General features: G+C 44.3%; 1 long non-coding RNA gene across 1 annotated transcript; it reads right to left on the bottom strand.

Moving 5' to 3' along the window:
- Nucleotides 1–686: 686 nt before the first annotated feature.
- On the bottom strand, nt 687–17,251 carry LOC119256796 (uncharacterized). Its single transcript, XR_005127890.2, has 4 exons — nt 17,215–17,251; nt 16,548–16,650; nt 2,233–2,332; nt 687–1,282 (listed from the first exon to the last, which is right to left on the bottom strand). It is a non-coding gene; the product is annotated as an uncharacterized LOC119256796 (long non-coding RNA).
- Nucleotides 17,252–26,090: the final 8,839 nt, after the last annotated feature.

Here is a 26,090-nt window from a genome sequence, read left to right as displayed (position 1 = left end):
TACTGATGTTGTCTCAGGATGGACTCTGCCACCAACTCTTGCTAGGCCCTAATGGACTTAGAAAATATAGTCCCAGGTAGATGCCATGTGGGCATCAAAACAGCCCATGATGGAGATTCTTCTTGTCTCCATTTTCAAAGCAAACTGTGACCCATAATCTGAGTGGGGCCTCCCAGACATGTGTTGCCAGGAAAGAACACAGGTGTCCCCAAAAGCCACCTGGTCAGAGCTGGTGAAGGGCCTTCATGGTCTTTGCCCAATGGATTGGTAGATTTCCTAGTGTCTGACTGTGGGGCTCCCTGGCTCCGAGTGGTCACCATGGCTGGTGGGGAGGTCCACTCCTGCTCTCCCTGCCTCCCATGTTCCCCTATTTTCTTGGCAGCATGAGAAGACAGAACCCATTTCTCATGCTCTCAGTGAATGTCAGTCATGGATACAGCTCCAAAGAGGACTGAATTCAATTTCCTTCATTTGGAGAAACTGAGGTCCAAAGAAGGGGTGTGGTTACCTGAGGGGTCACATGCAGCCAGCAACCTCTCTGCTGGTCTTGGAGACCTCAGGGTTGCATGATTGCTCTTCAGGTATCTGAGGGGTGCCCTGCTGCCTACCACACATTCACAGAGATACTCTCTCAAGGGAACGAAGGAAAAAAAAAAACAACAGCGAACAAGCCATCTATTCTTTTCTGCGCCATTTTCCCATGTCAGAGGCAGACTGTGCTGAAAAATTTAGGTTTCTCCTTTCATGTTTCTTTGAGTGCGCTCTGGACAAAATGCTTTTCTTTTCCCCCTTTTCTTTGGCAGGATCCTGACCAAGGCTGTAGAAAAAGAATCTTTTAAGAGCATATATATCTGTCTATCGATATACATTCAGCCCCTGACAGTGACACGGAACTGTAGTGCCTCTTAATTACCCAGGAAGTGACAAGGTCAAGAGGTGTCTGAAAGCTGCCTTGTGGTTCTGGGCATTGATTTCTCACCATTGTTGCCGCTTCTCAAGCTGGAGTGGGGGCCGCAGCGCCTGGTTTTTGTCCACTGTTTGGATTTCTTCTTTTCTTCCTCCCTCCCTCTTTCTCTTCTTTTAAATTTCAAAAGAAACTTCTGGCATTTTAGGTATTGATTGGAAATTCATAAAAGCAGGACGCGTTTCGGGTTGGCTGGTCAGTCATAATTGCTGTTTGGTTGCTGGGGAAGGAGGTCAATTTCTTGCAAGGACACCCTCCCGTAGAGTCCCCGTTCTCTGATTGTTGTCTCCCACTTTCTTCCTATTATCTTTGGACTTTCTGAGAGAAAATGACAATTAAAGAAAATTTTTTGATTGAGGATTATGGGAGCTCTGGTGGCGGGTGGGTATGGTAACATACATCTAAAGAGGTATGAACCTATATCTCCAAATCATGTTCAGTGTTGTAAACCATTACTTATAAAAAATACAAAGAAAAAAAAGGAAAGAAAATTTTAATACCCATGATTATAATAGCCACTGGGTTGTATGTATGATATATATAGATAAGTTGTTATTCGAGTAGAGTTTTGAGGCAGATAGTGGGATTGTTAAAGGAAGAGAACTGAGGCTATTAACCATCGTTGTCAAGAAATGATATTAAACAGAACCAAAGGTGTTTCTAGAAATTTTGAGTCAAAACTTTAGAAATCCCTGCCAGGCATGGTTGAGTTGTAGTTTGGAATAAAGAAGCCACAATATTCTTTAGTAAAGTCAGAAAAATTAATAGTGCACAGTTTATCTGAGTAACTTGTTCCTCAGTAAAAATGGTGAGAAGTGATTACCTCACCAGAGCAGACAAATGGTTAACTCTTGGTCTGATAATAGAGGAATTCTAGAGGTTATTAGAAATCTGCTACGAAGAAAAGTCAGAGCCAAGACCGCACAGGTCTTCGATCCTTCATTTTCTATGATGAAAAGTGCTAACTGTGCAAACACAGCTCAGGAATCTTCCAGAGCTTTCAGGAAGTAGTCAAAGGCAGACTACTTTTCTCTTCATTGTATAAGTGGCATCAGCCTAATAACATTAAACATTGAAAGAATGTAGAGAAGAAATTTTAGTTCTCTTCAGAGAAGTCTTGGCTTTTCTTAACAAACCTTACTGCTTCTTCCAGCAAGTCTTGAAATATACCTAGAATGGAAATGTCAGCCCCCTTGCTTTAGGTTTTTTAGTCTAAAGGGCAGAGTAAGAAAGTGGGAGTTGGGAATAAGGCAGAGGTTGTGCCTTACCTGTCTGATCTTGGGCCCATCACCATCCTTCCCCAGGCCTGGGGTTCCTCATCTGAGAAATGAGCACACAGACTGGACTGACTGCCCTTTCAGTTGGGACCTCAAAAGTAGAAACAAGAAATATGTTGACATCTACCTCTGAACACTAGTAAAAACTCAACAGGTTTCGGGTTAGCAGCAAATAAAATACAGCTGGCCCTCTGTCATCCATATATATTGAGCATTTGTGGTCCAGCCTGAATGAAATGTTTCCAATGTCTGTCCTGAGATCAGAAATGAAATGTTTTGTGGATGACTAGAGAAGACACAGAAGCTGTTGAATAAATATTAAATAAATAAATTAACAGGATACAAACACGGAGGTATGAGTGCATCTTATTGCTCTTGAAAATGTTGCCAGCCTGTTATGTATGCACTCAACAATTCATATGTTTTCTATCCATCTATCTGTCCATCCATCTACTCACCTATCTGCCGATCTGTTCATCTCATTCATCCAGACACAGGGGATGATATGAGTGACATAAAAGAGAAGTTTAGAAAAGAAACTTCATCCTGTGGTTCAGATGAAGGGAGAGATTCCTTCTAGCTGGAGACTGAGAGAAAGTTTCACAAAGAAGCTGGCATTTGAGCTGAGTTTTGAAGGATGGGTAGTGTGTGAAGGGAGGTGGGGAAGGAGCATAAGCTACAGCCCAGAGGACAGGAAAGCACTGCGTAGTCCATGCTGAGGTGTCCAAAGAAGGTCCAGTAAGAAGGAGACTGGAGAAACCTTAACTTTGGGAATCAGGTCATTAAGGAGAAGAACCAGCAGGGTTTGGAGGCCCTTGGAACCGGCTATTTTTACAGTAGATGGAATGTCAATGAGAGCAAAGTTAAGGAGTTGAGGGGAGCTGTGGGGAGCAAGTAGACAATGACTGCTAGTACATTGTGTTTATGGGAAAGGGCACGTCAGAAAATATGGAAAAGCAATAGGAAATCCTATGTATTGTGTGCAGTTTTACAAATGCCTCACATTCAGTCTCCAAGAGACCTACAAGAAACTCTTTATAAAAGTTTGAAAAGTCAAGGAGACTTTAGGTTTGTAAAAGACTAATTAAGGAGTGGAAGGTAGGAGGTGTGAAAGGAATGTTGCTGTTTGTGTGACACAAGAGCCTTTCCATCTTCCTGCACCTGGCCCTCTTATGCTGTTTTTCCAGAATTGTAGAAATGGTAGCCTGAGAGGGTGGAGTTCGCTATTGCACCCTGAGCCAGATTGATTTCCAGCCTGGGAAGCACTGTGCACTGAGGACCGGAAGGAATGCTGAGACCAGGGCTGGGGTCCCAGCTTTGCTCTGCACTAGGTGCCTGATGGAAAATTCAAAGCAGTATGATGAAAATATTTATAGTGAAGATTAACTGCAATGAAAATGGGGGGGGGGCGAGGAAACTAGCCCCAAACTAAGTCCCCCAAACATGCTGGGTTTTTTTTCCACAGTTATGTCATTTTATCAGATAGACAGCCCATGGAGGTAGGAATTACTCAGCCTATTTGCAAATAAGAAAATGAAGCCAGAGTTTTTGAATAATGTTCTCACGAATACGTAGCTAATTCTGCAGCAGCAGAACAATGCTCTAAGCGAAATATCTCAGATGGTCTTTGACAGGTTAGTTACAATTTTTGTGCTCCAGTTACTGTAGACCTCTGGGAGACAGGGACTCCTGACCGCTTTGGGGCTATTTAATAATTAGCATATACCTGTGTTTATGTAGAAGAGGGATGGAAGGTTTTGGAAGGGAGGGAATGTTGAAGGAACTTATGAAAGAATGGAGAGAACTGGGAGATAAACTAACTTTTCAAGTTCCTTAAATGTACTCCTCAAAAATGGGGAAGGAGAGAGAAAAAGTGAAGTAGAGTTGAGCCAGCTTTGGGAGGACCAGGCCTGAGGACCTCAGTGCCCCTGGCGCCCAGCCCACACACTGCACTGTGGCTGGGGGACCTCATAGCCACAGCGGGCGGCAAAGCAAATAATGCAGCAGTGCTAAAAGAATAAGAGAAACACAGTTTACTTCCTGAGGTCCAGGTGCCCAGCCGACTGCATTGTAGCCCCCCATGCTGGGCTGTGGTCCTCTGCTCCTAAGATACCCTGAATGTTCAAGAAAAGGGAAATCCAGGCTTTTAAGCTGTGCTGCCTTTTTCTTTTAAAAGTGTAATGTGGACAGTGAAATGCCCAGATCTTAAGTGTTTTGTTTTGTCCAATACCTACCAAGACCCAGAACATTTGTTCGCCCCAGAAGGTTTGCTGGTGGACCTTCCCAGTCAAGCTCGTCTCTCCTCTGCCAGTAACCAAGATCTGATGTCTATCAACTTGGTGAGTTTTGACTATTCTAGAATTTTGCATAAATGCCATCAGAGAAGATGGCCTTCTCACTTCTGACTTCTTTCACATGGCACGGTATTTTCGAGAGTTGTCACGGTGCATGTGTTGGTGGATTCCGTATCTCTGTCTATAGTAGTGCTGCATTGTATGACTGTGGTGCAGTTGATTTATCTGTTCTCTTGTGATGAACTTCTGTCTTGTTTCTGACTTTGGGTGCTAATGAATAAAGCTGCCATCCGCATTCTTTTCTGTGGACATATGTTTTTCATTTCTCTTAGGGAACTACCCCGGAGCAGTGCTAGGTCATGGGGTAGATGCAGAGGTGAGCTGGGCAGAGGTGAGCTGGAGGCAGGAGGCAGCTGTGCTCCTCTCTCCCCGAGTCAACGCTCAGTGATGTCAGGTTGGCAGCGTGAAATGGGCCAAGGTGGGAATATTTACATTTGGGAAACCAGCAAATGCTACAAGTAGAGCTTGTCCTGATTCTGGGAAATCATTAGTTAGACATTTACCAGTACACCCCTGGGTAAATGTTTAACTTTTAAAGAAACTATCAGTTTTCAAAGTGGCCGTACCATTTAATATTCTGACCAGTGACATGAGTTTCGATTGCTCTACATTCTCTCCAAAATCTGGTGGTGTCAGTTGTTAATTTTAACCATTCTGGTAGGTACGTGTGTGGTGTCTCACTGTGGTTTTAATTTTTCTCATGACTGCTGATGTTGAGGGCTTTCCACTTATTCTGGCCACTTGTATATCTTCTTTCATAAAGTGTCTGTGTAGTCTATGATCATTTTTTAAAAATTGGGTTATCTTATTTTTGAGTGGCAGTTCTTTATTCTGCCTGTATAATTACTTTGTCAGATATAAGTTTTGTAAATATTTGCTTCTAATCTGTGGTTTGCCTCTTTGTTTTCTTGTTGGCATGTATTTTTTGTGAATAGACATTTTGAATTTCGGCAACATATAATTTATCAATTTTTCATTATGGTGTATATTCCTTGTGTCCTCTCTAAGATAGTCATGCCATATTTCCTCTGCCTGGAATGGCCTTTCCTATTGTGTCTGTCTGGAGAAACACTCATTCATCACGTTCCACATAAAAGTCAGCACTTTAGGGATTTTCTATAACTCTGGGTCTATAACTAGCAGTATTTTTACCTTTGTACCTCCACTTAGTTCATACTTCTCTTATGCTATGATATAATTATCCCTTTACAGTTCTCTTGTCAATCTACCTGATTGAGAATCCCAAATGGTCATGGTGGGTCTTCTGGATTGTGATCTTAGTGCCTTATCTTGTTCCCCCTCTTCTGCTCCTAGACCCGTCTCCTGTTCCCATGAGCACCCTGCTAGGTGTTTGGCAGACAGTAGGTTCACAAAAAATGCTAACTGAGTGAATGAACTTGATGAGTCTCCATGGTTGACCTCTTTGTCTTTGGGTTATGTTGTAAGGGTTGAGAACATGTTGATTATGGATCAGAGGATGGGGTAGTTTATTTCAGAGAAAAGGCAAATTTGAAAAATTCTACAGGTCTACCAAGGTAAGAGCCATTGCGGATCCTTAGTAAGAGTCACTGAGGAACAAGTGTGATTCTGCTCTGAGAAGATTAGGGCTGGACAGCTCTGTGTGCAGGTGTGTTCTATGGGGTGGTGGGGAGGAGGGTGTGTCCCGGAATGTAATCTGAATTGCAGCTAAACTTTGAGACCTAGTTGACAAAGCACTGCTGGTTACACAAACCTGGGGCCAGGCACCTTTTAGCTCCATGACCTTAAGCAAGTTGATTTTACCTCTTTAAGTCCAGAAACCAGGGGCAATAATACTACCTTTCTCATTGGTTGTCATTGAAATGAAGGACAATGTATACAAGACAGTTTCCAGAACACTTCCATTCCCCTGGGCAGCTCCTGTGGGGGTTTCTGGGTGGCTTCCTTGCTCTGTGAGCTGTACTGAGTGAAGGCTTTCTGTGACTTCCAGCTTCAGTGCTGTATCTACCCTGTGAAGTCACACACAGTTCCAGGGGTAACAGGGCTGGGGAGTGCTGGGGTGCTCACACAGAAGCTCAAGACTTGCCATCCCATATAAATGAATGCCTACCCCAGAATTGGGAGGGAGCTCATTTTTGACCATTTTTTGCATTTCTCAAATGACTGTGACCTGTGATCAAGGTTTCCATAGCCCATTCTTTTTTTTTTTTTTAAGATTTATTCATTTATGCATACAAGAACTCGGGTACAGGCCAGAGACACCTCTTGGGGTGAGAGGATTCACCAGAGACAGAGTGGGGAACAGAACAGGCCGACCCATTGAAATACACTGCTGAGGGGAGCAGTGGGTGAGACAGGAGAGGTCTGCTGTGCCATTTGGGTCACCTCCCTGGCCAGGGATTGAACTTTGGCAGTGGCTGCCTTGATAGTGCTGTGACTTAACCCCTTGAGCCACCAGGGAGGCCCCCATGGCCCATTCTTAAATAGGGAGGTGTGGGGAGTGGATCTTCCACAGAGATCCCTCATTTCAGATTCCCTCATTTCAGACCTGGGTAGAAGACGAATTTGATGGAGACTAACCCTATCTACATCCTTTGCTGTCCTCTCTGAATCCACAGACAAGAGGGCCAAACAAGACACTTCTAGATGAGCCACACACTGGGCTTGACAAAAGCTCCGCTCAGAAGTTGTGTCTGGACGCCTAGGGGTTAAGCATGTCCTGCCCTGGACGCCTCGCCCAGCCCGCCCCCGGGCGTGGGGACGGCGGGAAGGCAGCGTGGCGGGTGCCAAAATCGGAACCTGCTCGTCTGCAGCTCCGGCCCTGCCTTGACTCGCGGCCAGGCCTGGCGCGGCCGCCGGCTGTGGAATGTGTGAGCGCCATGTGTCACCGCCCCAGACTGTGGGAAAACGCTGCTCCGCTCACCTCCCAGCAGCTGCCCTGCGCCCGCCTGCGCCGCGCCGGCAAACAGGAGCCGCCCGCCCCCAGGCGCCCCGGGGCACTTCCGAGCGCGCGCCACCCACTCCTAGTCTACCCCAGGGACCCAGAGCGCCTGCACCCAGCCGGGGCGTCGCCCACGCCCGGCAAGGGCAAGCCGCGAGGGACCTCACTCAGAGATGGGCCTGGGGAATGGAAGTTCCGGAGGGACTGTGGTTGAGAGGCAGGAGGGGAGGCCCTCCCATTGGGGGTGTCTGCTGTGAGCATTCTCCAGCCCCCCCATGAGGCGCCGTGAGTCAGGTTCAGCGATCAGAGCACTCTGGGCAGGCAGCTCCACAAAGAGAGCCTGATTTCCCCAAACGAGAAACAGCTTCCTGGGGGCTGGGCAGGGCATTGCCTCACTCCATGGGTCACCTGGGTCACGGAGCACTGTACTGATGAGCCAGCACTCTAGGCTAGCTCCTGGTGACAGTGGGGATCAAGAAAACCCCAGAAATCTTCCAGGTCACAAGATCTTCTAAGTCCAGCTGACTTATCCAAGGTCACCCTGCTGGGTGTCAGCAGAGCTACTTCTAGAATCCATGTCCAGTGAATCACAGCCCAAATCTCCCCTCCTAAGCAATGGTCCTTGTCCCATCTTAGCAGCCTACCACCCCCAATGGCATTTTGCACTTTAACTAGGAAGTTGCAAGTTGGAAAGGCGGGTAAACCATGTGTCCTGGGACCCCCACTGCTTTGCCCGAAGTCAGCCTCATATTGCCAGAGGTCTTACCCCTGTTACCTAGACCTGTCTTCCTGGGGTGCCCCACCCTTACAAGTCTTCAGTCCTCACCAGTGAAACCTCCAGTGCATCCCAGCACTCTGCTAGCATTTTCCATTTCTGGACCTGGCTCCTGCTTGTCCTTCAGTGACCATCCCGAGGTCACCTCCTCTTGGAAACCTTCCCAGGTATCCCCTATCAGGCTGCAACCCAATCCTCTCCTGAACTCCTGAAACAATTCCTGTCCCTTCTTCCTGAAACACTTAATTCCTATTGCTTTTTCCTGACTTTGTGGCCAACTACGACTTAACAATCTGCATATCCTTTCCTTCTACAGTTTCTTAGGGACAGAGACTGTCTTCTCCTTTCTATATCCCTCACAAATGATAGTTTGGGGATTTTGTTTTGGGGGGCTGCCCTGTTTGTCGGCTGAATGAGCTGGCAAATAGATGCTTTTCAAATGAAATCTATCACTGGCTCAGTCTCACCGGTTATGTGACCTTGGGCAAGTTACTTCACCTTTCAAATATCACTTTTCTTAGTTGTAAAGTGGAGATAATTTCTATTGGTAGTGGGTCTCAAATGGCTTGATGACTTGGGTAGTGGCTGGCATAAACAGGTGCTCAATAAACTATATATACACACACAATTGCTACAATGTTCAGTATAGGATGCTTTTGCGAATGTACATAAACATGCAAATAAATGACATTTTCAATGATTTTCAATTTGGCAATTCTCTGTTGGCTGGGCTGGTAGTTGGGGAAACTCCTTGTTATATCTGTGTGCATCATCTTTTGTGTATTTGCCCCTTTCTGGTGTCTTGCTGTGGTGACAGAGATAAGATGTACACAGAGAAACAGGTGTGTGGGTGAGAGCAAGTGCGTGCCTTCCAGGCACCCCATGACACACCAGAGAGACCCCTGTCCTCTCAGGACCTCTGTCTTCTTCCATCAGTGCCCACCTTTACCTGGCTAAGCATTTCTTGAGCATCCGCTACTTGCAATGCTTTGTGCTGGGCTGGTGCGTAAGACAGACCTTCAAGCTCCTAACTGCCAAGACCTCCTCTCTATCGGAGATGCAAAATGGCACACAGGGGAATGTGCTGAGTCAGAAAGATAGAGTGTTACTAATTTAGTGCTGTCTTGTGAGGAGCAGATGACAAGTGACACAGGGTTCTGAGGAAGGGGAGAGCAGTGCTGGTGGGCATAGTAGTCTGCTTGGACTGTCAAAACAAAATACCATAGACCAGCTGTCTTAAGAACAGAAATTACTTTTTTTTCACAGTTCTGGAGGCTAGGAAGTCCAAGATCAAGATGTTTCCCAATTCAGCTTTTGTTGAGAGGCCTCTTCATGGCTCGCAGAGGGGTTTGGGGAGAAGAGAAAGAGGCTCAGTTATCTCTTCTCATTAGAACACTGATGCTATCAGATTAGGGCCCCACCCACATAGCCTCATGTAACCTTTACCCCACTTTAAATACAGTTCACTTTAGGGAAGTCAGACTGTAAACATATGAATGGGGGGGGGCAGTGAATTCAATACACAGCAATGGGGAAATGGTGTGACTCAGACTGGAGAGACCTTAGGAGGGTAGAGGGCCTCACAGTGAAGGGAACTGCTTAGGCAGATGTGCAGAGGCAGGGGCAAGTGAGCAGAGCAGAGCCTGGCATGGCTGGTACCAGAAGCTGGCATGTGCTGGTGGAAATAAACTTGAGAAACTTAGGCTATGGTGGGATTGTGGAGGATTTTGAATGCTGAGTTTTCACTTGATGTGCCTGGAAACAGTAGCTGAGGTTTTGGGAATGGGAATGGGAATGAGATGGCAGCAACAAGTCTTTGAAAATGCTTTTCATGGACAGAAGAGACAGGAAACCTAATTCTAGTGTTCAGATGAGGGCACTGAGACTGACAAAGGTCCAGTGACCAGCCCAAGGATCTGGGGCACCAGGAATCAGATATGACTCTTGGCGGACTCCATGGTGGACTCGCCTTCCACTGTCTGCCTTGGCCCCTGAGAACCAGGTGGGGAGGGGACCTCAAGGAGAGTCATAAGCTGGGCATGTTACCAGTGGGTTAGAGGCAGGTGATATAGTAGTGGTCCAAATGAGCTCCAGATCTAACTGTGGCAGGCTTGGTCAACGTGAAACAGGTCAGGGAGCAGTGGAGAGTGGATTTGAATTGAGTCGTGAGAAATGGGACTCAATGGCCCAATTGGAAAGGCCGGGCAGGGAGAAGGAAGGGCATTTTATATCTGTTTGGCTATTTGGTTGCTCTTATCGTGGCTATTTAAGATGGCATCCTGAACCATGCCTTAAGTTAATGCTTTAAATTATAACACACAAGATTTGACTAAAATCTAAACAATATGACAATACAGGCGGAATGTCAGAAACATCTGGAAGACATAAAGTGCCTAGGAGCAGTGGTTTTTCTAAGTCACAATCCACTGGCTGACTGACAGGGAAATGAACCATTGTCTAGATAAAAAAAAACAAAAAAAAACTGAGGCTCAGGAAGAATAAAAGCTGCCACAGCCCTAAAGATTCTAAGTGGCAGAGCTGATTGACTCCACATCCATTGGTTCCATGACTGTCCTCTTTTCAGACCAGTGACGCTGACATTGGGCCTGTTTGACACTTGGCTATCGGGTAACCATGTGGTGACTCTATTTTCCAAACTCCAAATAGGGACACATGTTCTGACAAGTGTGGAGGCACTTATGGGGACAAGAGGTTAGAATGTTTTAAATTAGGACCATCCAAGCAAATCCAAGACATCTGGTCATCAGAGCTATCTAGGGGCTGCCCACACCCTTGGCACGAGGCTGGCTTTTGCCATTTAATACTCTTTCTCATCCTGAATGCCCAAGGTCTATTTTTTGGATGGAGCATATGCCACAGACAAGTGAGAGACATTTAAAAAGATCAAACAGCTGGAGAGAGATTACAACGGACATTCTTTTGGGGGCAGCTTAAGAAGGGGAGAGGGCAAGAGAGGGCAGGGCAGTGGCAGAGGGTCAGGAAGGTGACCCACAGGTTCTAAATCCCAAGAGGTGTCAAGCCAGGTTACATTAAGACTGGAGCACTCTCCACCAGTATGGGGGCTCTAGGTACCCCTTCTTCTCTCCCTTCCTCTGCCCCCATCTCTTCCCTTTGCCCTTCTTTCGTTTTGAACTCCAACTGCTCCCTTCCTGCCTCCCACTTGGCAAAGACTCTGCAGCTGTGCCTGTGGCACCTCAGGGAGGAGGTGGCTAGCCTCTGTGGAGTGGAGACGACTTACTAGCCAGCTATGTGACTGCATGGAACCCTCTTCTGGAAGGGTGAAACTGTCCTGTAACCTGTAAAGAACTGGACACACTCAATGCTCAGTTTTGTGTTCAGTGGGCATTGGGAGTCAGTGGCATGTTGATATTGTTAGGACAAAATGCCAGTCTTAGGAATATTCATCTGGGGAGAGGACTAATACCAATAGTTTGAGGTTTGTTTGATTCTTTTAAGAGTGAGGGAGAGATGAGGGAGAGATGAGGGAGAGAGGAAAAGGAGATTTTTTTTTTTTGGCATTTGCTGGAAATCACATAATTGCAGAGTACTAGAAATAGGCTTCAAAGAATATATAATCCATCCTCTTCACTTTGTAGATGGGGACAATAAAGTCCGAATAGAAGCAGTTAATTTTCCAAGGTCAATAGCTAGTTAGTAGTCACACTGGGCATGGTCCAGGTCTTTCAGTCCAAGTCCAAGGCTTCCACTGACAGGCAATGTTCAGCCCATAGTCCATAAACAGCTTTATACTTTGGAGCAGTGGGGAGGCACAGAGGAAAGGAGATGTGAGCGCAAGTGTCCTAAAAACTAGCTGGGAAGGCTATGACCCAACCCGAGAACTGTCCCAAACACTACTGGCTAGGGTGTGAGAACTGTAAGAATAACCATCCAGGCTGGATCGCTTGGAAACACCTTTTAGAATAGCTGCAAGAGTGACATGGATGATTGGAAGGATGTGGCATTTCCTTCAATGATACCTTTTGTTCCAACTCTTGCTTAGAGGTGGTTAGTTAGGCTCTTAGGTGAATCTCTATTTTGAAATGTACCAGTACTTTGCTTTCCTGAAAAGCCAGTTAAATTACAAATTGATGACTCCTAAAACTTCTCCAGGGAGGGTTAAATGTCTGTGTCACAGAGAGGTTCCTCAGTTAATAACAACTTCTTAATCAGCCCAATGTGCTGAAGGAAGGCCATTCACTAAGTGGTTGGCAAAGCTCATTTGTCCTTCGCTGTTTTAACTATTGGGCTTTTAAAGCATTATTGTTCTAAAACTTTTCAAAAGTCTATGTGATTTCTCTTGGGGAGAACCAATTAGTTAGCGATCTTTACTTGCCATGTGCAATGAGTTACCCCAAAAGTTCTTCATCTAACAAAAACAAAGAGAAACCCCACCGACTGGGAGAACATTTTCGCACACAACACTAATGATAAAGGACTGATCACAAAAATCTGCAAAGAGCTGATGAGACTCAACAACAAAGAAAATAATCCTTTCAAAAAATGGGCAGAGGAGCTAAAAAGAAACTTCTCTGAAGAGGAAATGCAAATGGCCAATAGGCATATGAAAAAATGTCCAACATCACTTGTAATCAGGGAAATGCAAATCAAAACTACCATGAGATACCATCTTACACCAGTGAGAATGGCACATATTAAAAAAACTAGCAACAACAAATGTTGGCGAGGATGTGGAGAAAAAGGAACTCTCCTGCACTGTTGGTGGGAGTGCAAACTGGTCCAACCACTATGGAGAGCTGTGTGGAGATTTCTGGACCTACTAAACATAGAGCTTCCATATGATCCAGCAATTCCACTCCTAGGTATTTACCCAAAGGACACAGAAACATCCATTCCAAAGAGCACTTGCACCCCTATGTTTATAGCAGCACTGTTTACAATAGCTAAGCTTTGGAAACAACCCAAATGCCCAAAAATAGATGACTGGATCAAGAAGATGTGGTACATATATACCATGGAATATTACTCAGCATTCAAAAAAGATAAACACATGCAATTTGCAGCAACATGGATGGCGCTGGAAGGGATCATGCTCAGCAAAATAAGCCAGAAAGAAAAAGAAAAATACCGGATGGTCTCACTCATAGCAGAAATCTAGAAAACTTAAATAAGGGACCAGGAAAATGAACAACTATAAGAAAGTGAAAATCAAAATCAACAAAAAACTATGAACCAGAGACACTCTATGGGGGGTGGGGGGCAGGGAGGGGAGGGATTGGGGTCAAAATAAGGGGGTTGCAATTGTATGGGGAATATAAAAATAAAATTTATTTAAAAAAAAAAGTTCTTCATCTAGTTTTCTTTTTTATCTGGAAAGTTGTCTGGGAACCTCTAGAAAATGGGGATCGTGGTTTATTCATTGTCATGCCCTCCGGAGCACCTCCCGTGCGTTCTTGCCCAGGGCTGGCTCTAAGGGAAATTTTTTGGACCTGAACTGATGATCAGAACTGGCCACAGGTCTGAGTTACCGCCAACCCTTTTTCACCCTTAGCTTAAGTTGTGAGCAATTAGACTTATCAGTTGTGAAACTGGTTGTGTTAGCACCTTACATGAGTCTACACATAAGCCTCGTAACCGGATGGCAAGTGAAAGAGGACTGAATCTTACTATCTCATTGTCTTTATGTGTATAAGTGCAGGGTACATATTAAGTGCTCAATAAATGTTTATTAGGTCAGACAGAAATGAAATACATTGTCATCAGGCTACTTCTGTCCCCAAACTCAGACTACATGTCATTAAAGGTAACAGAGATTTAAAAAAGTCATTTCCTGTATTGGAAACTATACTATTAGCCTTTTCCCCAAGGTCAGCATTTCTGATCCAACGCCTGTGTTCCACACAAGAAGTGACAACAACCCTCTTATTTCAAAGTTCCTTTCTTTTACCTAGACTGATTTTTTTTTTTAAGTTTGATTTTTTTAAAGCACAGACCCATCTTTGATCTATTTCAGGACAATCTATCTAGGTTGACAAGATGTTTTCCCCAGTTTCCTCTTTTGAGTAAGCTTTAATCAGTTCATACCTGTCTTGTTCTAATACTGAAATGATTTCTTTCTTCCTTTTTTTTTTTTTGACCAGAGTCACAGAAATTTACACTTATGAATATTTCTGCATCTTTCGGGTATTTTAGAATCTTTAGATTATTAGGTTAAGTCTTCTCCCACATTCTTTGGCTGATAACTTCATTTAAGGACATGATTTTGGGCTGCATATTCATTCATGTGAATATTAACTGATCCAGATGAACTTTACTGGAATGTAAATACTGCAGCTGGAAGAGTAAGATCAAAACCGTTCTCTGTACAGAAGTGTTAATCTTGTTGTTGCCAAAGGGAAACACAGCAGTTTAAGATGTAAGGGGATTTCACACATTTTTATACTAAATGGAATTTTGGTCAGTTTTATATGGTAGAGATTGTTTGCAAGTAACAGGTAAAGAGAAAGGTCCATAGAATCACTTGATGCTCCTGTCTCAATATCAGTCCACCAAAGATGTTTGGGGAAATCACTGTTCTGACCACAGCATCAACTAATGCCACCTACTAGGTTTCATACAACTGAACTGTGTCACCAGAGGTTGAGTGAAAAAATTATGTTTCCATTGATAAGTATCTGTAATACCAAAGACCTCAGTGAAGTATATATATATTTGATAATGGTGGTATAGGGGGTTTTGTAGTTTCATTCAAAATAGTGAGGAACATAGTTGTTTCCCTATGAAACAAACTCCCTACATTTCTTCTAGGGGAATAGGTCCTTTCTTTTTTTTTTTTTTAAGTTTATTTTTTATTTTTTATTTTTAAGATTTATTTATTTATTTATACAAGCACTGGGCACAGTCAGAAGCACAGGAGGGTGAGAGAATTCACCAGAGCCAGAGCAGGGAGCAGAGCAGGCAGAAGGATCGAAGTACACTGCTGAGGGGAGCAGCGGGCGGCAAGAGGTCTGTGCGCCATGTGGGACCCTCCTTCGGTGGCCGGGGAGCAGCCGGGGATCGAACCGGCGCTGCAGAGGCTGCAGGCAGCTTCGCAGCCCAGTGCTCAACCGCTGCGCCACCGGGGAGGCCCAAGAATAGGTCCTTTCTTAAAGAAGAAGTAAATCTTTTTTGACTTATAGGAATGTTTAGGCTTGGCCTGGGTACTTATATTATTGGGTCACATTCAGATGAAGTACTTTGGAAGAGTTGCCCCCTCTAATCGACGCCATAACCACAGACTAATAGTATGTAAAATAGTCTGGAGCCTACTGGGATTCAAATTGTTCCAAGATGACCTCTTATTTGCACTTAGAAACTTCTATCACCTCCAGCTCATGCCAATTAGTCTCTTAGGCCAAGTCTAAAACAGGCTATTTCCAAAGAATGGGTATTACCCTTGGGTTAAATAAATATTTTGTGTGATTTCTTTCACCTGGTCAATCAATTATTGGATCAGATTGGCGTAGAACCTTCTGGTTATTGTAAAACTCTTCTTTCTCTACCCTTGAAGAAGGAATCATCTACTATCTCAACAACAACAACATCCACACACACACACACACACACACACACAGTCTTACAGCATTTGAAGCCTTAACTTGTTTAAGCAAATCACACAATTAAAGTAAAAAGCTCACATCTGTTTTGAGATCAACTCTAGTAGCACTAGTGTTAATGGATTTTATAAAAAGGAATTCCAGCTATAGTAACCACATCTACAAAAGCACAACTGGGGTGGATGAAATTGGAGTAGTTCATTGGGTTAGATCAATATTCAATCCTGGCTATGTATTCACTTGGGGAGCTTTTGAAAAATACCAATGCTTAGGTCACATGTCAAACCAATTAAATCCTAATCTGTGGAGGTGTGGCCTGAGCATCTGTATTTACAACTCTTCTGCAGATTCTAATGTACAGCTATTGATAGTGTTGAGAATCACAGACAAGTGGCACCAGAGAGTAAGGAAAGTTGTGATTTGCATTATGCCACAACCAACAACAGGCTGAAGACTCTGGCTCTTCAGAGGCTAAATCTTCAGCTGTCAGAGCCAGCAGGACTTCACCTGTCTCATTTAGGACAAGGGTTGCAGGGCAAACAAGCCATCCACGAGCTATAGAAACCAGTGCCTGTCACTGGATGCTTCTCTCCCTAAAAATTATTGAAAATTAAGAGAAAAGAACAACTACACCTCTATGCTCCTATTTACTTAGAAATATTTAAATAACGAAAATGGTTTACCGTGTGAGAAGAGCAATTTTGCAGCTTTCAAACCTGAGTGCCACAGACACAAAAGCTGCCTGATATTAGCTACTGTTCACTCTTCCTGAGCTTGTCTTCTCCTCTGTAAAATAGGAATTAAGAAAAACCAATTTCCAATATGATCACAAATAAGATGACCAGTAAAACAGGTAGTGCATGTCATAGTAGGTGTGCAGTAAATTAAATGGTAGTTATTAATGGCATAAGAAAAGTCTTGGACCAAATAGCTGCAAAGGGGATTTAAAAGAAATCTTGGAGCTTCTTTGCATGAAATATCTTAATCTTGCAAAGGTTGTTTTTGACTCTCATTGATTGAAAACACAAATAAACCCCAAATGAAACAGTTCTTATGAAGGAATGAATGGATTTTCAATCTGTGTTTTCTTGTTTACGATGGAAAGTATGCAATCCAAGGAAAACACAGGTGGTTAAACTGTTCAGTACTTCTATTTTTAGCATATGCAGAGGGCTCTAAGCATACAAATGCAAATATTTTAAGTAACAGAAAATGAAGACTAACTTCTCAAGGTTAAAAGACTTCAGCTTTCCTGTAGCAAATTTAGGTTTTTCTCCTTTTATCATTATTGAAAAAGAACTTCAGATCTGATACAGACTGAACCCCAAAACAGCTTAAGAAAAAACTCACAGCATTCTAAAAGAAGCATTATTCCCCCACGAGGGTATTTTTGTTTTGTTTTGCAAAAATTCTATCTTCGTTGGGCGAGGAAAGCCAGCCCCCCTGGCTTGTTAGTGAAATGCAGATGGGCCCAGACACTGGGCAGGTCCCGGGAGAAGGCGGCGCGTCCCTCGCCCTTGCGCCCTCGGCCCGGGCTTGTGCGGACGCGTCTCGGGCGTGACCTCCCAGCAGCTGCGCCACCGGCTCAGCCTCGCGGCGGGAGAAACCCGAGCTCCCAACAAAACAGTTCCATCTTTGGCAAGTTCTCTGGTATTTCAGGCGCTGCCGGTGGGGAGAGATGCCGCGTGCCTGGGAGACTCTGGGAACCCGCAATCTCTCGCTCCCCCGGTGTTACATTTCTGAAGATTCTGACCATCTGCAGAGGAAGCGCAGTTGCGGCAGCGGGTGGGCCAGGGTGAAAACAGCAGAGGGATTTTTCTGGGAGGCCCCACGGAACCTGGTTTATCATTCTCCCGGGGGGTGGGGGTGGGGTGGGGGTGGTTCCCGGGCCTTGATTTTTCTGCTTTTCTTTTTTGTCTTTCTGCAGATATTATGAAGTCAACCGGAACGGAGAATATTGAACTACTTCAGGACAAAATCTCCTTTTTAGAGTCAGTCTCTCTTCCCCAAAGGGACACGGCTTTCCTGTTACTGAGCTGTCTCTACCTGCCTGAAATACTGGGGAGCAAAGTCGAAGTTGACCAAAAATGGTTCTTTCTAGAGAAGAAATTTTGAAGCCATGTAAGAGTAGTTAACATTGAGTGCTTACTTTGTGCTAAGCACTTTAATGCAATAACCCACTTTATCCTTGCAACAGTCGTGCGAAGTAGGAATTCTTATTATCCCCACTTTACAGGCTACAGGAAAGGCACAGGGAGGTCCAGCAGCTTGCTCAGGGTCACACTTTGAAATGGTAGAGCTTTGGTTTCGATGTAGACAGTCTTGCTGCAGATACTGAGTGTGTAACTTGTCTTCCAGAATCCTCTCGTAGCACATGAGATCTCAACAAGGTGGAGAAATGTTCACTGGAAAAGTTTTGAAGTCAGACATGGCAAGCCCGGACCTTCTTAAAAATCCTGATTTGATTGATAAAAGCTGGTCCTGGTGGGGGCAGTGTGTCCAGGTCTCCTAGGAGTTGTGAAAGCCATGTTGATTTTGATCATGTTGGTGGTTTGGTAATGTTCACCCTGCTATCTCAGGAAGGGCTCCCTGGCAGTTTGACCTATTGGAAGGGGAGGGGAGGAGAGGGGACAGGGTTGTAGTCAGTATGCTACTAGTGTTGATCTGAAAAGAGAAGAGAGTGGCGTGAGAAGGACAGGCCTCCTGGCCCCCAGCCAGCGCCTTCCCTGCAGGCCACAGAGGGGCTGGATCTCACCTTCACTGTCCCAGGAAGTGTGCCAGGCACGTGGAGGCCTCCTATTCTGAAGCCCGAGTCTGGCAGGCTGGTTTATTGATGGACAGGTTGGCTAGGTGCTGTGGGAATTAGAAATTGTGTCCCTGTCTAGGGGACACCCTTCTTGGGATGGAAGTAGGTAGGAGGAGTGGGGTGAGTCTGGAGAGAGGATGCTTTCAGGGAGAGAGCATGAAAGAACAGAGGTTCTAGGTTGGTTTGGGGGCTCATTTCTCTGGAGTGGAAGAGTTAGGTGCTTTGCTTCCTCCAGACACTGCAGCAAATTCATGTCCCACTGGTCTGATTGTCTCTCTAGGCTAATCCTTACTTGTGGATTCTGCTACCTTTGTGCTAGTAGTCCCCCATAGTGCCATTTTATACTACTAAAAGTACCCAGACATTTGCCTTCAGTGAACAGGGCGAGCCTTCCTCCATGATCCCCTCTCTCCTATCTGCCCACAAAGCGATAGGATCTGCAGGAGCAGAGAAAGTGTACCCCACTCACCTCCACAGGACAGTGACAAGCACAGAGTAGACCTGGGGCAATACCTGGGTCATATGGACTGTTCCTGGGTCATATGGACTGTTCCTGGACTGTCCCAGGGCCAACCCTAATGGACAGTATTCCTTTAGATGGGTAAACTGGGGTGGTGGGGCATGTGCAGTTTGTGAGGGTTCCCACATGGCTCTGCCACTTGCTGTGCAGCCTTAGGCAAATCACTTTACTCCCCTGTGCTTAGGTCCTGTCATCAGCAAAATAGTGATAATACTAATAAGCACTTCAGAGGGGGTGTTGTAAGGATTGAAATGAGTTAATAAATGTCAAATGCCTGGCACAGGCTAAGTGCTTAATAAATATTACTTTCTGCTTTTACTGGTACTACAACTATTATTATTCTGCAACTCCAGGCAACTTAGCTTACCTCTCTGAATCTCATTGTTCTCGTGTGTGAGATGGGTGTACTACTATCTGCTTTATGGCGTGGTTGTGAGAATTAAATAGTGTTAATTACTATTGTAAAATCTGCAGTAAATGACTAGTCTATTCGGGCTGCTTTATCTGACTTTATCTCCCAGGGGGCGACTTTATTTTCAAATATGAGGAGGTTTCTTACAAGAGCTTCAACATACTGACCACAGCCAGTGAGGGTGTTTGGGCACTTTGCTTTACTTCGGCCACCTCCCTTTTCCCAGCTGTAAAATGGTATGATAATAACCACCCCTAGGAATCTCAAGGAAATTACGAGGGAAAAGTGTATACAATAATACACAAAGCACTTTGAGTTCCTCTGAAGAGAGACGCACATAAATGGAAGGTGGTATTATAAGGTAGAATAATCACTGGTTTCTCTCCCCCCCCTTTTTATTTAATTAGGAGAAAACTAGTCATTAGGAAGCATGGTCTCGTTAAAGCTGTGGCCTGGGAAATGGTTCTCTTGGCACCTAATCAGAACTGTGACAAGGCAAGTTTCTGCAAAATGTGGGGCAGCAGGGGACCTTCCCCCAGGCTCAGGGACAGGTCTGCAGATAGTGAGGAAAAATTGGCTGTTTGAGGGCCATGGCCTGAGGTGGCTGATGCGGAGCAGTCACCCATGTCTCCTACTCCCAGGAGGTCTCCTCCCTCAGGGGGTCCCCAGCCAGGCCGGCAAGAAGACTCCACCCAGCACAGTAGCCTTCACCCCTGGGGGTCCGAGTCACCCTCAGCTGCAGGTTTCAGCTTACTGCAGTCCTACATCCAAACTTTTTCCACTCCTGGGCCCTCTGGGCAGCCAGGGGCCACTGTAAGAGTCTGAAAGCACCTCCCACCTGGTCTTTTCTCTCTAATTCAGTCCCTGGGACAAAGAAATCCGTCTGCTCTCCTGAATATAGGCCAAAGTAGAGTTGATGCTTGCCCCTCCCCCCTTCATCTCTGCAGGAAGCAGCCTCCCTCCTCCTGCCAGTGCCAGGCTGCTGCTGAAAGGCTGCCCCCTGCCAGGAAGCCTCGTTCCCCTGGGTAACCAGTCTTCCCAGTTGCCATTACTCCTAGGCCCTGCTAGAGAGTGGTTTGTGTGAATCCTTGACTTATCTCACCTTTGACTCTGAGCTGGGGGTGGGGAGGGAGGGGGAGGAGGGAAAGCAAGTCAGAGGAGTAAAGTCCTTCCAGGCAGATGTCACAGTCAGAATTACTAGCAGAATTGATGGTGATTTCTCCTCTTGGCATCGACAGGCAACAAGGAGGCCATCTGAAAAACCCCAGAGATGAGCCGTTCTTTTTCAATTGATGAATTCATTTAAATATACAGAAGATATAATAGATACCCACATATCCACTACTCTTATTTACTAGACCTTAATATTTTATCATGTTTGCTTTAAATATCCTTTATTATTATTATTATTTTAGATGACACTTTTGATCTAGCTTAGATTCTCCTTCTCTACAGGGTTTCATTTTCCCCTCCCTCCTTGGGGTTCCCGCTTCCCTTTATCATTTGATCATTTTACCTGGACCTGTGGATGGAATTTAGGGGATTGGTAAATGGCTAGATTTTATGTGAAATTATATGTGCACATCTTTCTCACATGAGCTGCATCTATTCAGGAAATCTTATCTTCTCGTGGTCTCCACTGCAGCCACAGGTCCAAGCCACCATTATCTCACACTTGGACCATTTGCTTCCTTTGGCGGCCTTTTAACAGGAGCCAGCTCATGTTATTGCTTTGCGGAAATCCCACTAATGGCTTCTGATTTAACTCAGAGTAAAAGCTGAAGTCCTTGCCATCTGCAAGGCCCTCTGTGAGATGCGTCTCTCCATCCCCCTGCTTCTCTGACCTTGGGTCCCTCTGCGCTCAACTTCCTCTCCTTTCTAGTGCAGCCTACTACTCAGTAAGCTTAAATCTCTTAAAGCTTCAACTCCTCCTGGGCTCTCCCCTCTGGCTGCTAGTCTCTCCCTCCAGGTACCCACGTGGTGAAACGCCTGACATTGTTCAATTCTTGGCTCATATTTCAATTGTCAACGTGGATGAACTGAACTCCCTACTTAAAAATAAACACTTCGTCTCAAGCAATCTCTCTTTTCCTGCTCAAAGATTTCTTTTTCCATATGTTTATTTTCTAGCAAATTGTATATTTACTTATTACCTTTATTATTTTTTCCCTGTCTCTTCCTGCTAGTATGTAAACTCCATGAGAGCAGGACTTTTTGTCTATTTTTGTCAACGATGTTTCTTGAGTTCCTGTAATAGTGCCGGGCACATGCATGCTTCATAGATAATTGCTGAATGATTAAATAAATAACTAGGACCATGAATATGAGCATTTTTTGCTGAAGAGGGTCTAGAAGTTTCATCAGATTTTCAAGGTGTTTGTGACACAAAAAAGGATAAGGGCCATCGACTTGTAAATCATCAAAAAGTTTATTGGAAATTTTTTGCTTGATAGGTAGCCTGCTAGTGAAGCACAAGGTCACCAGAGTTTTTTCTTCTTTTCCAACTTGTCTTTCTGGATACTGGAGAGCTAATTCTGGAAGCTACTGGGACCCTTCTCCAGAAATGCCAGTGAATCTCCCCGGCCTGATGGAGGAAGTAGAGCATGGGAGGCCCTGATGGAGATTGTGGCAGGAGCACTGGCAGTGGGCCGGCTTCAGAGAAGCTGTAATTTTCCTTACTCCTTCTCTGTCTGGGGGCAGAGGCCGAATGTGGCCACAGCCTTATGAGCTTCCTTGGGGGAGCTAGGCAGGATGCCCAGACCAACAGAAGCTGCTTCCTGCCTTATAGGCTCCAAGCCTAGGCAAAGAGCAAGACGAGGAAATTTCATAGGGGCCCCAACAGGTAGAACCAGACATTGACCTGTGATGCAGAGAGAGATAATAGGTGAGTGGGGGGAACCTGGAAAGCAAAAAAGATACCAAAGGCCATCTGGAGGTGATAGTGGGAGTGAATTGGAGGTGAGTCAGCCAGCTCTCAGGGCAGTTAAAAGACAAGCGGGTAATTGTGGGTGCAGTTGGCGGGTCACACACAGAAAATGAGGAACAAGTGGTTAATTGGGCCCACAAGCCCAGGATCCCGCCTGTAATTAGCAAATTGCAGGGCTTTGATATTTGCTTTGGTAACAACTTGTGTAGTAAATGGTAGGGAGAAAAACTGCACCCCCAGCCTGGGAGGTGACCCCATGTCTATGTATCCTAAACCATTTTCTCACAAATAATTGAAGGCAGCACACAATGCATGTACCCCCTACATTAGGGGGAGGGCAGGACATGCACCTAGGCTGGACTGTAGCCTGTGACACTTTATGTTCCCCTTTTACGTCTTGCTTAGCTTTTTGCCAACTCATTGTTTCTTGGTGTGTTTTCCTACTGTCCACTCACTTTCCTGTGTCCTTAAGCCACAAACTCTGGGACAGAGCTCCACTGGTCAGAGAAATCACCTAGGAGTGACATTGGCAATTCTCATGCAAGTGCCATAGTGGGTGAGGGTGAGAGAAAAGGAGGTTCTGTTGCAGTATTGTTGACTCTTTGTCCATGAGGATGGCTTGTGCTGCTTCTTGATAAGAGACTGGTCTTCACAGGTTTCAGATCTGTATTTATCCCTGGAGAATTTTGAGAAGTTCTAAACAAAGTGCAGGCCAGGAACATAGAAAAAGCACTGGAATTGTCATGGTAAAAATTACAGATTGCCACAGATGCAGAAAGCCTGGTAACGACAAGGTGATGGAAAGAGCACTGTATGAATTTGTCAGGAGACCTGGGTTTGAATTTGGACTCTCTAATGACACTTTGTTGGATCTTGTCAAGTTACTTAAATATTTGTACATCAACTCTGTCATGTATTGATCTGTTTTTATTGACTGATTTTTCTCTTGGTTATGGGAGGACATTTTCCTGTTTCTTCATAAGCCTAGTAATTTTTTATTAGATGGAAGACATTGTGACGCTATATTGTTAGGTATTTGGATTTTGTTGTCTTCTTTTAAAGAGTGTTAGACTTTATTTTGGCAGGTATTTAAGGTATTCATGAGGTAATTTGATTCCTTTGAGTTCAGCCTTTGCTAAGGAAGATCCAGAGTACCTTACTCTAGGAAGGGTTTAACCATTTTACTCAAACGTGACCCTTCTGGACTCCCCCATTGAATGCCCCAGGGGAGCACTTTCCACTTAGCCTGGTTGGTGTACAACTATTTCCCCACCTTGTGAGAATGCTGGGTTGTTTAGTTTACTACTCTCTGGTCATTTCTTTTGCTCGTGTTGTGAAGTTTCACTTTATGGATGCATAGGCTACTACTTAGCAAAGACTCAAGAGGACATGTTTGTAGACTTATGGTGCTCATTTTCTGTGTTTCTCCCCTATTCTCTGGAGTTGTGATCCTGAATGACTAGCCACTTTTGCTTCTTCAATATCTGATATCTGTATCTTCTTCTTGACCAGACTGTGTGTATGTGTGTTTTTTTTACCCCCAGATAGGGATTACCTCCAAGCATAAACTCAGGATTTAAATCAAGGCATACCTCACTAATCCTTTCTCTTGGGGAATCACACTTTTGCATTGTCTATTTCCCAATGTCTTAAAGCAATTGTAATTCTATCAAGAACACAAGTTGGAGTCTCCTGCACTTAATAAACTTACAGCTACTGCAAGTGTAGAAATAGCACACATTTTCTTCAAAAGTGAGTTATAAGAGTTAAAATACATAATAAATCTGAAAACATGTACAGTGAGGCATAAAGTAATGAGCTTAAAATCAGATCAGTTAGTAAATACTAGTCCTATCTTTTCCCCCGACGTAATAGTATAAATAGATTTAGAATTTTCATAAAAGCGTAGAATTTTAGAGTTGTAAGGGATTTATTTCTGAGCAGATGGGTTGACTTAGATGGTCATTTTATTAGATGACAGTCTATGGCTCAGTGAGAGGAAGTGATTTTCCCAAGACCTCATGGCCAGTCAGGTGTTTTAGCTTCTAGCCTCTGGGGAATCCATTCTCTCAGTCCACATTTATTGAACATCTACAAAGTTCAGAGCAGTGAACTAACAGTAATCTTGTCTCTATATAATCTCCTGGTTTGCAGAAATGTTTAAAAATTGATTTTGGAACATTAGTAAGTTCAATAAATCAGCATGTGATGTTGGGCTTCTCAGGAGTGGGTGTATCTAACTGGCATTAATTGGAGTAGCCTCCATTGTCCAATGCAGAAATGCAAAATGCTTCCAGCATTCAGTTCCCAGGGGGTATTCCATTACAGTGCTTCAGACATATGAACATGTCAGGTAATTACTGTGGTTTTATGGTTCTGTCAGTCATGATTGTAGGAAAACTAAGGATTTACTCTGTATGTAGCCATTCTACAACTCAATGCAAAAATGGATGATAAGCTTCAAAGGAAGCAGTCAGTCTATGAAGAGTATGAAGATCACCATATGAAGTGTTAGGAGGCCTGGGTTCTAGACCTGGTTTGTTCCTTCTCTTTTTCAGGCCTAGATTTTCTTAAATGTAAAGTGAATGCAATAGCCTGACATATGCCCATTGTACCTTGGAGAATCTTTTTATATCTGGGACACAGTGGTTGAGCTATCCCTGGTGATATGCACTAGGAAACTTGGGGTGGTAGTGGCTAGAAACTGAAAGTGGAGGATGTGGGAAAGGATTCTATACCAAAGGGGTATCACAAGTCAAGATAATGAAACAGGAATAGGGCTAGAATGGAACCTGTGATATGACCTACTGCTGGAATGTAGAGAAGAACTTGAAGAGCCATCAACAAACATCCTTGCACCCCAGAGGTTCTGTGGTCCAGTATGAGAAACCTTGCATTGAAAGTTAAAAACCATCACTTGAGTTGTTCATTAACATCACGCATTATAAACACAAGTGTAAAACATAGATTAAAATAGTGAGACAGGAATGAGGCGAACATGGACTATATATATATATAAAATACATGGATTATATATATACATATAATGCATATATGAAATGTATATAATATGTATTTTTCTTTAGATTACCACTGAAACAAAGACAGAAAAATTTAAAATATTATGTAGAATTTTTCTCTCAGAACAATGCTCAGAGTTTTGCAATGTGTGATGTTAAATGAAATTACCACTGCTGATAAAATGGTGACAAAAGGGAATAGTGGCAGATAAGATGGAAATTTTGATCAAGTGAATATCATAGAAAGTCTAGAATTCCAGGTTTAAGCATTGGTAATTTACTTTGTAGGTTTCAGGGAGTGATTGAAACTTTATAGGGAAAAGATTTACATGATCAGGTCTGTGTTTCAGCTTTCTCTAGTTATAGCATGGCAGAGGGCTGGAGGGGGCTGAGACAGAAGGGCTGGCCAGGCTGGCACAATAGCCCAGGTGACAGGCAATGAGGATGACAGAATGAGGTCCCTGGTGTGAAGTAAATGATGGGAGAATGCGGAGGATGAAGAAAACTGGGACCTCTCGGCTGACTGACATGGAGCTAGCCCA

This window comes from Talpa occidentalis, unplaced genomic scaffold (assembly GCF_014898055.3).
Source record: "Talpa occidentalis isolate TD23 unplaced genomic scaffold, MPIMG_talOcc4v2.1 talOcc4.4, whole genome shotgun sequence".
Taxonomy (NCBI): Eukaryota; Metazoa; Chordata; class Mammalia; order Eulipotyphla; family Talpidae; genus Talpa; species Talpa occidentalis.
Note: the sequence above shows the minus strand (reverse complement) of the source record. Positions and strands in the feature narration are given on the sequence as shown.